Genomic DNA, 16,977 nt, shown 5'->3' with positions numbered 1-16,977 from the left:
TTCGTACGATAAAAGTTGTAATACTTTTAATTAGTTACAAATCCTATGTTTGCAACATTCTGGCTGACTGATATTTTCTTCATTCCTATAATATCCGTTTCAGAGTAACTCAAATGCAGCCTACTGATGTTCCCAAATCAATAAAGAGAAAGCGTTGCAGGAGATAAAGAGCTTGAAGGAAATTAAATATGAGAAAAGAAAGTTAAATAAGTATAGCTTGGGGAATGGGAGATGAACCGATAAGGTGAACACCTAAAAACACACAAAGTATTTCAACCACAAGACGAGAAGTAGGAAAAGTGCAGAGAGACAGAACTAGAAACAATGCTACAAAAAGGGTTGGGGACAGATCACAAAGACAATGGATACAAGAAGAAGAGGTGGTGCCCACATCTGGATCTTTGCAAAGTCAGGCAGGAAATTGTACTTGGAAATAAAGCCATCATCCAAATTAATAATTTGATAGTTCAGGTGGAAGCAATTCACAAAGCCCCTGATCTCCAACTCTACCGCCCTCTAATATTACTCTGCCCATTCTCCTTGTTGCCCCTTGTGCACTGTGTAGTAGGGTGGGCGGTGGGGTGGCAATGAATCCTCAACATACAAATAAGCACTCTGTTACTGAATGCCAGGGTGGGGGAGGAGGGCAGATCAGGAGCAGGAACAAGGCAGCGACGGGGTAGGGGAGGGCATAATGGGGTGGGGAGGCAGTGGAAGGGGTGGATCCGGGAGCAATGGTGCTTGCCAGATCCTAGCCCCTCCTTTTCAAACCTCCCTATCCCTTACCCCACAAAAACTAGACTGGGTCTGGTGGCAATGAAAGACTTTGGTAGATCTCATTCTACCTGCCTGTTTTGCTCTCCAAGTTTCTCAATACCTTTGTACTTTTTCTCTGAAATAGTTCTCTGGCATTTCCTGGGTCCCTGAAGGATCTTAGAGACAGCGTGTTGGCCTTGGGCAGGGCGTATTCCCATTCAACCATGAGCCAACCATTGTTGGTCTCTCCAAAACCTACTTCACAACATTACTATGAAAATCAGGCTGGGGGAATGTGCTCCAGCCTGAGCTCCCTGGAGGAAAATCTGAATAGAAAAGTAAGAAATAAACAAAAATTCATGGTATAAGCTCCTTTGGTGTACGCTCTGAAAAGTACCATGCACATTGATGGTGATATAAACATTAAAAAAATCTAGAATAGAAACATCTGCTTATAATCAGATGATATGATTGACCCTTAGACCTCATACAGATACCCCCTTCTTGATCTAAAAAGCAAATGCATTTTAGCTCTATATTATGATGGAAAGGAAGCTGAGATTAAGAACAAAATTGAGAACAAAATAAGAACAAATTTGATTAAGAACAAAAAACACTACGGGACCGATGCAACTACTTCAAAAGGAAAATGAATTTCAATTAAGGGCCAATTCAATTATGTGAATATCTGTAACTAATATTGTCTCCTTACCAGCTCACACCACAGCATACTATCAAGTCTCTCGAGTACTTCTTGGGCAGTTGAGAGGCTCATGGCATTTATTTACCCTCTCACTGTTACCATAGCAAAAACATTTATGAGTAATGGGCAGCCCAATCCTGAGCTGCCCAGTGCACAGCGCTGCAATGGTGCCGAAAATGGCTGCTGCTCCAGGCAGCCGCCGTCTCATCCTTGGGAGAAGGGTATTTTTGTCCCCTTCCCCCAGGTAAACCAAGTAGCCCCACAATGGGGCTACTTGATTCTACATGGACCCGAAGGTCTGCTTAGAATCAGAGCCCATATACCAATAAAGGTGAATGAATGAATGAACGAATGAATGAATTCAGAGCCTCCATGTTGACAGCCAACCCAACACGGAGTCTCTGGGTCCAGTAGAGTGAAGCTCCACCAGTCCTGCCTCCCTCCCGCCCTGTTCCCTCCCCCTGACACGCCTCCTCTTCACCGACTCCCCACACTTCCTCCACCTCCCCCCACCCTGGAACACCTCCTCCCCACCTCCCCCACACTCCCACCTATCTCTCTGCTGCTTGGCGGTCCATGCGACCGCCAAGTGGCAGAGGTCCGGTGCTCCACTGGTGCTAGGGCCATCAAACGTGCCTTATGGCATGTTTGCCACAGTGTGCGCCAGCGGTGAGCCAGCACATATTCCATACGATTTGGCCCATAGTTGAGTAGTTTGTGATCTGAGATTACACAATTAACATTCTTTTGGCACAACCCTAAGAGAGGTATGTGCCAGCAGAGCAAGCGCTCCACTGGTGTGCTTGGTCACAAACATGCCAAAAAGCAAGTTGGAACAGTGCAACATCTAGGGCTGCCAGGGGGAAGGCTGAAGCCTTCCCACCAGCACCTGTGCAAGAGGTAGCACATGTTGGATGAAGTAAGTTCTCCACTGAACAGAGAGGCAGGGAAAGGCCAGAGACAGGAGTACAGGGGGTGGATCAGACCCAGGAGGGGGTGAATTTGCTGGAGCCAGTATGCGCCATATCCTATCCCCCTTCTCAGGCCTGATCTGCCAACAGAACAATTTGGACTTGCGTCAACAATTTTGCTGGCATGGATCCAAATTGACCCATTGCACTAGCTGGGGTTTTCCCCAGGGCAAGGGGACTAATGTCCCCTTACCTCACGGAGACCTTCAGCATGCAAAATTCTCCCATGGGATGCAATGCAAGCTGCACTGGCCCCGTTGCATAGATGTGGGGAGATTTGTGTTGGATTGGGCTGCCTGTCTCCACTCTATGGAATTTGTCTCTTAGCCTGAGGGACAGATCAGCAATTCCCTCCATTCCAATTTATGACTCTCTTATATCACCTTCACAAAGTCATTCCCTTGGACTTTTTACATGCTGGACATGAAGGTGTACATGAAAAGTCTTTATTTAAGTAAGGTTTGTGGCAGCAACGTTATGAGGTACACAGAAGAATGGCGGAATCCTGCCCCCTTTTCATCCCAAACCAAGGCAAGGCAGCCAACAAATATACAGTTAAATTTTTCCTCAAGTAGAACTGTGAGGAGTAACAAACAGAATGCTGGGAAGATCCACTGACAAAAATAGTTGATAGCAAGATGGAGATAGCTGTATTTGTCACCCTGCATAAGATACAGAAAAATTGTATTGCTGAATTAAAAAAATTATGATGCAAAACCAAATCACACTTAAACGTCACCAAGAACAACCACCTCAATTTTTAAATGGGATATGAACATGCAAATCAGACCCCAGCAAACCCACTAAAAGAAATCTGACTCTTGCCAGAATAGGTACTTTAAAAATGAGAGCATTTGAAGATTAAGCAGCTGCACAAAATTAGAAAATCTCATCCCAGAATCCTACAGTGAGTGCCAGAGGAAATGGAGCAATATTAGCATATGCACTGAGAATATCTGTGGAAGCTAAAATCACTTAAAGTGTGTCTAGTGTCACACCTTTATAAATTAAAAAAAAAATACTGACAACCACAGGAGCTTTAAGACTCCCAGTTTATGGGAAATGGGTCAGTTCTGGCATGAGGGGCAGCTGGAGAGTTCTGATTTAATTAAGGCAAGTTGGACTGAGTAGGATTCACACATGAAGGATTATTCCCTGCAAATCTGATAAAATATTGCAAAGTACTTTCAAATGCTAGAAATGAAATTGTGGATCTGTATAATCACCTGACCCTGCCCTAACCCTCCCTAACCCTGCCCCTGGGACTGCTGCATTGCTGAAGGAATGGTATCCATCAACCCTAAGTTCATTGGCTGTCGAAGTTTCCTATAGCAGGATTATATCATAATTCCTGTAGAAAAAGGAAGAACCCTGACTTTTGCAATCCAGCCTGCAATATTCCAGGAAGCAGTTCCCAAAGTTTTCCCTAAATTCAATTCAGACTTTTCTTTGTGCAGTCATACTGAACCTGCTTCTCCCTGCTGTTGATTAGTGTTATTTTCTTCACTTATCATGGAATTAGTGTTATCATGGATTAGTGTTATTTTCTTCACTTATCATGGAAAGTTCAGGGTCATCCGAAGAAACAATCACATTGGACCTTAATGCTCTTCTGTTGATTCTGGTTCCAACTGGGGTTGAGGCACAGAGGACAGTCCCTTATTCTTTAGGGTCTCCTTTGACAGAATTGTAAACAGAAGAACTGGAAGCAGACAGGTGAACATTGGCGCTAGATGACTGTTTGATACCTTTCGGGGAGAAAACCAATTATACCGGTTGCGTGATCATAGTGTCTTGTTCTTCAGGAGATAGGGAACCAAAAGAAGACAGAAGTTTAGCATCCATCTCATTTTCTGTCAGGCCAGGTTCAAAACAAAACAACAAAATTTATGGCAGAAAAAAACAGGGAGAGCAAAAAAGGGTTAGAATCCCTGCTTCATGCTCTGTGGAAAAGCTCTTTAACTACACAGCCACAGCAGCAAAAAAAATCATACCATAGGGCCTTCATTCTCCTCCAGCTGCCAGCCAGAGAGCCAGCTTGATCTGCTAGGAATGAGAGAGTTGCATGAGAAGCTGTGAGCCTGTGGAAACATAAGTGGTGGTGAACCAGGACAGCCTCAGTTTCAAACCCTGAATATGGTCTCCCACTAAAAAGGGCTGGGAGGAGTCCCCATGTCTGAGCATACCTGAGAACATACAGGGTCTGAACTGATCAGGGGGAGCACTTCATGGGCCAACTGCCTGACGTGGCAGCCCTTCATTCATCTTTGGTGGTAGCGGTTTCCCCTGAGTCACTGAAACTTTCACTGAATAATGGGTTATGTATTCACTGCAGCCTACATAGTTCCTTCCAATTTGAATTTTGAGTTTCTTCCAGATTTTCATGTGCTTCCTTAGATCAAGGTCCTTATTGTGGCTTAATCAACAATTGGCTCAGAAAGAGCCACAACTCACAACCATTTCTACTCCTTCCAAAATATACCTTGTGAGGGAGGAAGGAGACCAAGGAGGACTAAGAATGAGCCAGAGGCCCAGGCCCCATCCTTAAGTTCCCAGCGGCTGTAAAGAGTATGCTTGAAAGCATACATTTCTGCTGGAAAGCCTAAAAGCTCTAGTTTTTCATTGCTTCTAGCTCTGTGGAGTGTGCAAAGGGGAACTGGCAATTGCAGTTCCCAGGCATACTGGCTGCCATGTATGGTTGGAGACCTTCATTGCTCTTTGACCTCTCTGATGCTATTCCCTGCTCATTCCCATCATAGGAGTAAATTTGGTTAGTGTCAGTTTGAGCCTATAATGGTTAGGCCCACCCAACATTCGGTAAGAGATTAGACTTTGTTTGCAGTGGTCTTGGGAAGGGACAGTGTTCCCTAATTAACAGCCCAGTCCTTGGCTGGCTGCGCTGGAGACCAGGCCAGTGTGGAGAGGTAAAGATATTTTTTTAATTATCTCCTCCTTTGCTCTCTGGCCCCCAATGGGACTACGCAGATCTACACCAGCTATTTTACTGGCATAGATCTGTAAGGTTCAAGGGGGTGTGTCAATGTCAGGATGGCTTCTCTGAATCTTACAGATGCTGCTGCAACCAAGATCCACCACTGCCCCAGCTTAGCCCAATCCCCACCTCAGTCTACCCCCCCCCACTGCCGTCTTACCTGCTCTAGCAGCCTGCTGCTGCTGGTGTAGGACTTCTGGCTTCTGGGCCATTGGCCATGAGTCACCCACTATCAGAGTGTATTGAGCAATAGTAGCCACATGTTATAATAGTGGATTGCAAGATCTGCCACTGTATTGCAAAGATAGGATTGGGCCATAAATACTGACTACTTCTTTGTGCTAAGAACCATCCCTTGTTTCAATGACAAGAGCCTCCACTGAAACATTTTTGCCTGATTCAAAGAACATCATTCATGTACACAGACTGGTTGCCACTTGGAGTGGCATTAGTGGTTGGCCAGGTTGGGCTCTGACCAAAGACCCACGCCCATCAGAGGGTCCATGTGGCTGAGTTAACCCCTGAACCCTCAGAACCAGTGATAGTGTTCAATCAGGAGGTGAATGGGGAGCACAACGGAAATCCCAATGAAAGGCTTAGCTCCAGAAGCACCAACCAGATCAATTGTACTGGGTACACATTAGGGTACTGGAACATTAGTCTCCTGGATACGTTAGCCTCCTGGGTACATCAGGAGAAAACGGATACAATCCAACAATGTGACATTGCAAGCACCACTGCATGTGATGCCCCATATTATAACCCTGCTGAAACTCTGCGCACATGCTTATGTGCATTAGGCACTGAATAACTAATATGCACTGAATACTGTATGTTAAAATTTACATGAATTTTTTTTAAAGGATTCCTATTTATTGGCATCTGACTTTGAATTTGCACTTGAATTTGCACTTTTTGATTAGCTGACTAGTCAACACTAGCATAGTTCTGAAATTTTTAACAAAGCAAATACTTTGTTACGGGAGAACTATTAAGCCTGGAAAGGGTAGATGTAGACAATCGTTCCAGATAACACGAAGGAAAGAAATGAAAGATTGTAATGATGGCTAATCTAGTCACTTTATTTCACAGCCCTCTTATCAGCTTCAGTGGTCATTTTAAAATACCCTAATATTTTGGAGGAAATTAAAAGTGAGACTTTGACTCCTATCGGTATGAAAAATCAGAGCTGTGGGATCATCATAATAAAATTCTTGTCCTTGTTCATAGCATCTGTAGGTTTTCCATTTGGCAGTACATTTGTCTGTGGGCCAGTTTGGGCACGACAGCAGCAGCCACTTTTGTTTAACTGCAGGTCTACCTCAGACCTGCAGTTAATGAACTGCAAATTGGAGGGCATCTGATTTTAACATCAAACAGGTAAGGGGTGCTGAACCATCATCATCGGTCACCCGCATATCTGTTTTCTTAATCCAATGGTTGGCAACCTTCCGTCTCGAAAGACTGTGCTATAAGCCTACAGCAGCCGGTATTCCCAGGTGGTCTCCCATCCAAATACTAACCAGGCGTGACCCTGCTTAGCTTCCGAGATCAGACGAGATCGGGCATGTGCAGACTTCTTTGGATGAAAGAGCCTGATTCTTAATATCAGAAGTGAACTAGGAGAAGAATCCCTGGGGTAATGGACCACAAGAAGATAAGGGGAGGAGGTTCCCCCCCCCCGATTCATCCAATTCTAAATCAAAATCAAACTTAACTCTCTGACATCTAGATTTTAAATGGAAGTAATGTTCTTATATGGAGAAGTCCTCATTTGTCATGTTACAGCCCAATCCTATGCATGTCTACTCAGAAGTAAGTCCCATTACAGTCAATGGGGCTTACTCCCAGGAAAGTGTGGATAGGATTGGGCTGTTAGCCTCTAAAGGCAGATTGAAGCAGTACGGCCCAGGCACAGGTTTACCATCTCATGGAGCAGGGGTGTCCAAAGTTTTTGGCAGGAGGGCCACATCATCTCTCTAACACTGTGTCGGGGGCCGGGGGGGAAAAAGAATTAATTTACATTTAAAATTTGAATACATTTACATAAGTATACATAAATGAATATATTAAAGATGAACTTATATGAATGAATGAAGGTCTTGCAATAGCTCAAGGCCTATAAAAGGCCTTGCACAAAGGCCTATAAAAGGCCTTTCCTTTGCTGCTGCTACTGCATCACAGATATGAAACAGCAAGCACTCATCCCACAGCTCATGTGAGGGGTCAAACAGTCGCCCTCACGCTAAGAGCAGTTGCGTCGGGCCAGTGCGGGCTCCAACAAATCTCCAGAGGGCCAGAGGCTCATTGGAGACTGGGGTATCCCTGAGGGCCGTATTGAGAGGCCTCGAGGGCCGCATGTGGCCCCAGGGCTGGGGTTTGGGCACCCCTGTCATGGAGGACTATGCCACAGACTCACACATGTTTTCAAGAGATCTTAAGAGAACCTTTCAGCATCAAAGATGAGGAAAAAATGCAGGCTAGCTAAGTTGCCCATCTTTAGTCTCTCGGCAATATGGCCAATGTAATCTTTAATGAGAGGTAGGGGTTGGTTGGGGAAGCTTTGCAAAGGGTCGGTCTGGGGAGCAATCCCCAACAGACTCAAATCTTTTCAATGCAGGGCTTGCATGAATGAAAGTGTACTGAAGTATGTTGTTCTGTGTGTGTGTGTTAAATTAGAGCAGGAGGTCACAGATGGACTTGGGAGCCCATTTGAGTGAAGTGCATTTTGATGCTGCCAGCATCAGCAATCTTCAGTCAGTGTAAACCACTTGCGTTCTGGAGATGCCTTTAGCCTCTGTCTGCCCCATGGAAGAGTGGATCCCCAGAGTTATACCTGGCCTTTGAAATCCAGCACCTGTCAGTTTACATTAACTTTGCTTCTCTTCATGTCTAGCAGCAATTTAATGCAAAGGCATGCAGGTGCTCTGCAGAACCCACAATTTTAAAAAAATAAAAATAAAACACAACTCCTCTGGCTCTTGCAATAAGCAAGGGAATCGAATGAAAAAAATATATATTATGGTTTTAAAGCAGAGGAGAGACAATTCAGAACCTCACTGTATGCAGATGATGTTGCAATGACTGCTCCTAATTCTGATTATTCCTTGAGGGATTTTTGGGAATTAATTAATGCACACCATGAAGTCTCTGGGCTCAAGGTAAGGAAGACTACATCTGAACTTGTATTTAACAAACTGTGAGGAAAAACTGGTAGAAGAATTAAAGGGCACATTAAAGGGGAAAGTACAAACAGTACCACAGAGATACATGGGTATAAAAATGGCAACAGATAACAAGAATGTGTTTAAACACTTATTTACCGAGGAAAAAGGAAGTAATCAGAGATCTAAAGATGGTCCTACAGAAATATCTCTTGGATTGTCAGCGTAGCCTCAATTACAAGGCTTGGGCATTCAGATGAAAACTTTTCCTAAATCATTAAGATTTAAGTTTGTTTCAGGTCTGACCACATCAATGCCAGTTACTGCATCAAAGGAATGGAATGTTTTATTGTTAAAATTCATTTGGTTTAAAAAAACAAAACAAAAAAGACTGGCGTTGCAAGGCATGTTCTGCAGAAACTGAAGGGAAGTGAAGGATTGGTCTTCCAAAGCACTAGCAATTACTAATACACGTCAACTCCAATAGTAGTAACAATGCATGACCAGCTCCCATTGTTAACCCCGAATTTTCTTATTAGCTCTCAGTTTTCCCCTCCATCCCACACAGCTTTCTCCATCCCTCCTGAGCACATCTCTCCTTCCCAGCCCCATTTCCTTCATATTTTATTTGTGACACGTTTCATAGCACTTTCACACCCTTTCACACCCTCCCCACTTTCCCCGAAAGTGAAAGCACTTTCACACCCTCCCCACATTTTTATAGATATAATTTCAAAGTTATTAAGTTAGTGAAGAAAATACAAGTGGGGACCTGCCACCCACTGATGCAATTTATCCCCAGTCCCTAACGGGAATGTTGGGTTGTTGCCTTTTCCCAGGACTCAAGCGCTCAGACCTGTAGCGCTGTTTAGAGTGTTGAAATCCCAACTGTAGAAGGAAAGCAGTTGCTGCTCCATGGCTTCAGCTATCTTTCCCATCACCTAAACATAATATTTAAAGCCGTTAACTGTAGTGCATTTAAAAGGTAAGGTAAAAAACTTATACTTTAATTTGGTAACACATGTACCTCAGAGTCAACAGGTTTAGCTTTAACACTATTATTGCCCCAAGACAAAAGTCTCCAAAACAGAGACCCCATCACAATATTACTTTATAGAATCAAAGAGTTGGAATGTACCCACAAGGTCATATAGTCCAACCCCTACCAGTAGCAGAAAATCTCGCTAATTTGTTATGTTATGTCATTCATATGTTATGTGATTCCTTCCTTCCTTCATCTTTCACATTTATAAATCACCTGTCCTCTAAGAAGCTCAGGACAGTGTACATAGTTCCTTCTCTTTTTGTCCTCGCAGCAACCCTGTTGCTGAGAGATAGTGACTGGCCCAAGATCACCCAGGAAGCTTCATGAATGAGCAAGGATTTGAGCCCGAATCTTCCAGGTCAGTCCAACTCCAGAACTGATACACCATCCTGGCTCTCTCATATAAGGCTCTCAAAATCAGGGACCCATGCCTCCTGATTAACCTCTGCTTCCCCAATGGGTCTCCTCAGATCTACACCAGCTGTTTTGCTGGTGCAAGTCCAAGGACAGTAAGGGTGAGAGGAGGAGAAAGGGACTGGGGATAGGATTTCAGTCTAATTTGCTTTTGCCAGGCTCCACCCCTTCCCTTCCCCATTCTGCTTCCTGCCCTCCCCCCTCCCTACCCAGAAATTTGCCTGTTCCTTCCCCTACTTGCTCCATTCCTCCTACCACCTGCCCCCCCTTACCCGCTTACCTGTGCCCCTGCTGGTAGCCGGTAGCAGCAACAGGCCACTGGCCCTGCCACAGTTTGAGGTGTGATTTCAAAATGGCCATCAGTGGCAAGTTGTGCACACTACCATATGACCACATACAATAGTGGAACTGTGTTCTACTGTCATAAATCTGGTGTTTGGATTGGGCTGTAAATTAGGTATTGGCAACCTTCAGTCTCGAAAGACTATGGTATCGCGCTCTGAAAGGTGGTTCTGGCACAGCGTCTAGTGTGGCTGAAAAGGCCAATCCGGGAGTGACAATCCCTTCCACACCGGGAGCAAGTGCAGTCTGTCCCTGGTCTGTCTCCCTGGCTATGGGCCTTCCTTCTTTGCCTCTTTGCCTCAGACTGCTGGCAAAGTGTCTCTTCAAACTGGGAAAGGCCATGCTGCACAGCCTGCCTCCAAGCGGACTGCTCAGAGGCCAGGGTTTCCCACTTGATGAGGTCCATCCCTAAGGCCTTCAGATCCCTCTTGCAGATGTCCTTGTATCGCAGCTGTGGTCTACCTGTAGGGCGCTTTCCTTGCACGAGTTCTCCATAGAGGAGATCCTTTCGGATCCGGCCATCATCCATTCTCACGACATGACCGAGCCAACGCAGGCGTCTCTGTTTCAGCAGTGCATACATGTTAAATTATTCATCACTGGTAAATGGTGGAGGTTTGAAAAAAAAGTGTGCAGAGGGCAAAAATTGTTCCCCCTTTATGTGAACATTTATTTCAAACACATTTCCTTGGATAAGGCTTCCCATGTCAGATAAATGTCTAAAAAAGGAAGTTCAGGGTCTTCATTTCCCATCTAGATAAAACTCACAACACATTTCTCCTGGGCAGTTTCAGGCAGCCATCTCAGAGTCTTTTGAGAAGTCAGAGAAGCTTTCCAGACACCACATCATGCAAGCACATGGCTCCCTGGCCAGAGATGCAGCTCGTGTCTTGAGCAGAGGCCTGTCTTCCTCTGAAGTGCTCCAAACAGCTGGTGCAGCTGCCAGTGGCGTCACTAGGATTCGCATCACCCAATGCGGGAGGCCTGTGCATCACCCCATGCAGTGGGCGGGGCAATGCCCCAGTTGATGGGCGTGGTTATGTACCATCGCCCCACCCCAACTGGTTTTTTGATGTGGTTTGTTTCATTGCATTCTGCATGAAATTATGCATTGATTGATATATAACATGATGGGATTATTCCTCCAAATTCTGATTTTAGTGATTTTGAAAACGTGTAGAGTCTCTCTCTCTCTCTCTCTCTCTCTCTCACACACACACACACACACATACACCCGTGTCAACTTACTAACACCTTATTGCAGCAGTTCTCAAACTTTTAGCACATGGACCCACTTTTTAGAATGACAATCTGTCCAGGACCCATTGGAAGTGATGTCATGGCCAGCAGTGACATCATCAAGCAAATTAAAATAAAGAATTATAAATAATTAAATTAAAATAAAAGAAATAATTACATAAGGGGGAGCCAGTCCTGTTCCACCAAGTGAATCTACTCTGAAGTGAGTCCTATTGTGGTCAATGGGGCTTACTCTCAGGAAAGTGTGGGTAGGATTGCAGCCTGTGAGCCCAATCCTATGCATGTCTACTCTGAAGTAAGTCCCATAGTGGTCAATGGGGCTTACTTTCAGGAAAGTGTGGGTAGGATTGTAGCCTGTGAGTCCAATCCTATGCATGTCTACTCTGAATTAAGTCCCATAGCAGTCAATGGGGCTTACTCTGTAGTCTGCCTGCAATAATAACCCCCCAAAAAGAATCAGCCCTCCCCAGTGCCCAGTTTAAGGTTCTTCTATTTCAGGCATATCAATACAAAGACTCTCCTGGCTTTGCAAGTGCAAAATAGAAAACTTTCCCATTACCATTCAAGCCTCTTTTTTGTTCTTTTTAGGAGGGGGAAGCTTGCCTTCTGTTGCACTCCAGCTCCATCGGATCAGGACCCATCTGGTGTCCTCACATTCCCCTTTGCCTGGCCTGACCACCAGCTAAGGTACATCTGCCTACTCGCGAGTAAACGTGATGATGTGGCTTCGTTCCTGGCTCCATAGACTGCAGTTGGGAGGGAGGCAGGGACTTCCTCTGGTGTTTTTTGGGGGCTGCATTCATTGGATCGGGACCGTTCTGATGTCGTTGGATTCCTCCCAGCCTGCCCTTTCCAACAGACTAAGGCAAGTTCACCTACTCGCGAGTAAATGTGCGATACGGCTCACTGTAACTTTCCATAGGGATCCATTCATTTTTTCCTTCTGGTTTTTTGGCCATAACATTTGAACAAAAGGAGCGATTTCAATTCTGTTTTTTGCAATGCACTCCGTTGGCCATTCCGCATCCAACAGTGTATGGCATGACAGGGTAGCTCCTAAACCCACGATGTTAGTGCATGCTCCCCCAGGGCATGTCACCCCCCTAGGTGTGTCACCTGATGCGGCCCGCACCCCCGCACCCCCTAGCAATGCCAGTGGCAGCGGCCAAGCTGCCTGCGAACATTTTCAAAGCTGCTTCTAGACAAGCATCAGCTACCTAGTGGAGAGTCCCGTCTTCCTCCCCATGCTCAGCCACTTGGCCCAGGAAGACTACAGCAGCCCATGACCATGTGAAGCCACGAAGAACAACACTCACGCTCTCCAGTCCAACTGCCTCTCACTAAAGAGGCACTAAAGGTGATGTGGCTGGGTTGTCACCGTGCCCCCGAGCTGGTGCTGAAAATTGTCAACATCTCCTCTTGGTGTTAGGTGTTAGAGCACCTAACACTGGGCTTTCTTCCTGACCTGATTAAACAAAACACAAAATGTGCAATTTTAGTGTGTGAGAAGCAAACACATGAATGAGACGCCTTGTCTCCCCACCCTGCTTCCTTTCATCAGATGGGAGGCTCTGCTCTGTGATTTCTTCTCTACCACCAGGGAGAAGGCCCTGTGAGATGGTAGTGAAAGAAGCACAGCACTGAAATGGCTCTTGCACTAACGCCATAATGTAAGAAATGGTTCTCAGGAGGGGACCTTAGTACAACTAGAGGAGGGAGAGCATTACCTTGGCAGTTGTGTTTTGTTTTTTTTAATCAGTGCAAGGGGGTATACTGTAATAATCTGTATGCTCCTTACTTGCAGCTTAAAGCACAGAAGCCCCCTTCTTCCCATGTCCCCTGCAACATGTGGAGATAGAGAAGATGGTAGAGTCACATTTAATGTATTGTGGATAGTTCTGGTTGTCTCATATCAGAAAAAAAGTATAGTAGCATTGGAAACTGTGCAGAAAGGGCAAGAAAAAGGATCCCAAAGGTGGAAAACCATCTTACAAGGGGCTAAAAGCCTCTGGGGCTTTTTAGTTTAGGAAGCTAAGGAAGGACACAATAGAGACATGTAGCATTACGTATGGTGTGGAGAAACTGGGCAGAGAGAATTTTTTTCTACCTCTTGTATCACTGAAGGGCAGAATCATCCAAATGAAACTGATTAGCAGTAGATAGATATGACAATGCATTTCACACAGCGCATGATTAATTCTGCAGTTCAGTGCCACGAGATGTGATGGCCACTAGCTTTGGTAGATCTAAAGGGGGATTGGAGAACTCACACGTCCCGCAACCTGGGGACGCTTCCTTTCAGGGACAGCTATTAGCCATGACAGAGGCCAGTGTAGCGGTGCACAGTGCAAAGTGTTGTTGCTAAGCAACAACGGCCTGCGTCTGTGCCGTTTGTGAAGGCGCAAGCAACAGGGGAGGGCTGTTGCCTCCACTTCCTGTTTGTAGGTTTCAAAAAACCATTGTCTGACCACTGCTGGTACTGGACTAGATGGACCCTGGGTTTGACTGAGCAGGACTTCCTTCTTGTTTGTGAGATGAGAAAAAGCATTGGGTCATACTTTTTGTCTTCAGTTTGACTTTAGCAGGTCAAAAGGCAGGCAGGGCTTATAGTACATCTATCATGGGCTCTAAATGGTCAGATTTTTCTCCAGCAAGAAAAAAAAATGGATAGTACCAACGAGTCAAAAGAAGAAGAAGCCTCAAACGAATGCTCTAAAAATGGATATTTGCTAGGGTCATATGCCCCAGGCATTTCATTATTTCCTGGTAGTCTTCTTCAGAGAAAACTTTATTCTGGGGTATCCCATTGCTTTGTTAAAGTGGTTTACTTAAAGCATGTATTTTTTGGCCTACTGTGGGGGGAGGTACTTGCAATCCCTGAAGCACTAATCTGGAGATCTCATTATTATGCATGGAACAACTTCAGAATAAGAAATGAGAGGTCTGCAAACTAATTACTTGAGCTGTCTGGGATGTTTAATGGGCATTGTCCAATACAGGCTTACTTGGGAATAACCTTGATTGAACCCCGGTCCTAGTCAAGCATTCAGAAACTGAGCATGCTGCCCCCAGGCAGGGAGGGAATGGAAATATGCCAGTTTAGCCCTGCCCCAGTACTGACATGCTCCTTGGCCTCACACACCACTGTCTTTGGGTTCAGCATTTGTCTGAGAAAGGCAGTGCTGAACCCAGGGACACCTCCTTTCAGCAGCTTAGACCCTGTGGCATTCAGTGTTCTCAGTTTCACCAAGGAAGTAACCTAGGTTCAGCACTGCCCTCCTCAGACAAATGCAAAATCCAGGGAGACCAGAGGGTGTGGCTAAGGAGCATGGCAATGCTGTGGTGGGACTAGCCAGGACCCTTGTGTTCTCCCTCTACTTGGGTGCATCATATACAGTTTTGGAACATGTGAATAGCACTTCAGTGCTTCCAAATAAATGTACAATAGATAGAATCAGACTTCTGATCCTCCAATACAGCTGGTCCATGCTTAGCTTTTCAAAGGCTGTTTTAGTGATGGACTTGCTTTGGTTCAATTCATAGTCAGCTTGTAATTTACGAGACTTTTTGGTAAACTTTTGGAAGATGTTTGGCTGCAATCCTATCCACACTTTCCTGGGAGCACATTGCATTGAATTATTATTATTATTATTATTATTATTATTATTATTATTATTATTATTATTATTATTATTATTATTATTATTATTATTAAACAGTATTTATATACCGCTTTTCAACTAAAGTTCACAATGAATTCAATGAATCTTACTTCTGAGTAGACATGGATGGGATTGTGCTACTTGTCAAATTCATAGCATTGGCTTGTGTGCACTGATGGTACCACATGCATGCTCATCATTGCCACTGTTATCCTGGTCATTATAGTTTGGTTCCACCTTCCCTACACCCACCCCACAGTACTTGCTATGCTAGCTGCATAGAAGTTCAACACACACACACACACACACACACACACACACACACAGAGAGAGAGAGAGAGAGAGAGAGAGAGAGGAATAAGAGAGTGTTTAAATCTGAATGATGGACAACAACCACATGAAATGATAGCATGAGTGATCAAAGTAGCTAATATAAAAATAGACAGAGATACTCACCAAATAATTGGCTACTTGGACAGATGGTTGGGTCACATAGTTGAGGGCAGGTGGGCGAATAAGCAGGTGCACCCTCATCCCCACATGATACCAGAATGGCATGGAAAGATTTGCAGTAGCCACTATGGCACTTGTGGTAAGTACACTTACTAGGAACAAGTTCCAAGGTTTGGATGCAGTTCTGCAAGGCCCACATGCACAGAGAAATACGTGCTTTACAGCAGTCAGTCAAGCCCTACCACCCCCTGCCAGGGCTCCACCACATAGCAGGGCCTCCAAGAGGAATTCTATCAGGGGGTACAAAGTTTCTTTGGGGTCCCTTCCCAAGGAAGGAGGGGGGTGAAACAGAGTGGGGGTGCAATGGGGATGGGCACCACTTCTGCAGCAACTGTAGCCCTGCAGCTGTGTCCATGAGCTCCCATCCACTCCATTGCAAGCAGATTCACAAGCCAAAGAGCTCCTGGAGCAGGCCAGCTTCCTCCCAGATGTGACCCTGTTAAGGAATATATGCATTCCTGGGCCTGGTGCTCGTGGCTTCTGGCAGTAGTTGCCGTCATGTGCCATGTGCATCCTGTGTGGGCAATAAGTCTGAGACTGGAAAATGTCAGATCCCAGAAAATTTCTGGACCCCCTTCTTTGGCTCCTGGGCTCCGTTTCTGACCCTGGGCCCAGGTACAAAGTACCCCCTTTACTCCCCTCTCCTAGGCCCTGCCACATAGCACAGTGTAGCCAGGCAGTTTATTCCAAGGGAAGCCTTTCTATGCCTCTCCTAGAAGAACCTACAAATGTATCTTTCCCAAAGTCTCTGCATGCATGGTTCACTATCCTGTTTTCTTGGAAGTACCCTTTACACCAGGGTCTGGAGAAAAATGAGTTTGCTGACAGCTGAAAGGGAAGCACAGAAGAGTCTGTCTTGGAATAAATAGCCTGGGGTTGCAATGCTATGTGCCTGATAGCACAGCAGTGATCCAGTGGAAGAAAGAGTCTACTGGCTCCTATGGATAAGCTCCAAAGGTTATTCTGAGCATCTGGTATTCTGGTACCCGAACTCTATCCATGATAACATTGTCTTTATGTAACTCCTCAAAGACTAGTTGTGGCATCAGCATTCATGAACCAGAGGCCATTTCATCAGCTCTATCTTCAATTCTACTTGTATGTATAAAATGAGTACAGGTGTGCACCACTTAATGACGGGGATATGTACTCCGA

At 45.2% G+C, this 16,977-nt stretch overlaps 1 pseudogene; it reads right to left on the bottom strand.

Moving 5' to 3' along the window:
* Nucleotides 1-6,896: 6,896 nt before the first annotated feature.
* LOC136650063 (5S ribosomal RNA) lies at nucleotides 6,897-7,015 on the bottom strand (annotated as a pseudogene).
* Between the last annotated feature and the right edge of the window lie 9,962 nt (nucleotides 7,016-16,977).

Source organism: Tiliqua scincoides, chromosome 4 (genome assembly GCF_035046505.1).
Source record: "Tiliqua scincoides isolate rTilSci1 chromosome 4, rTilSci1.hap2, whole genome shotgun sequence".
In the NCBI taxonomy this organism is placed as follows: Eukaryota; Metazoa; Chordata; class Lepidosauria; order Squamata; family Scincidae; genus Tiliqua; species Tiliqua scincoides.
This window is presented reverse-complemented; position numbering and strand designations above follow the sequence as displayed.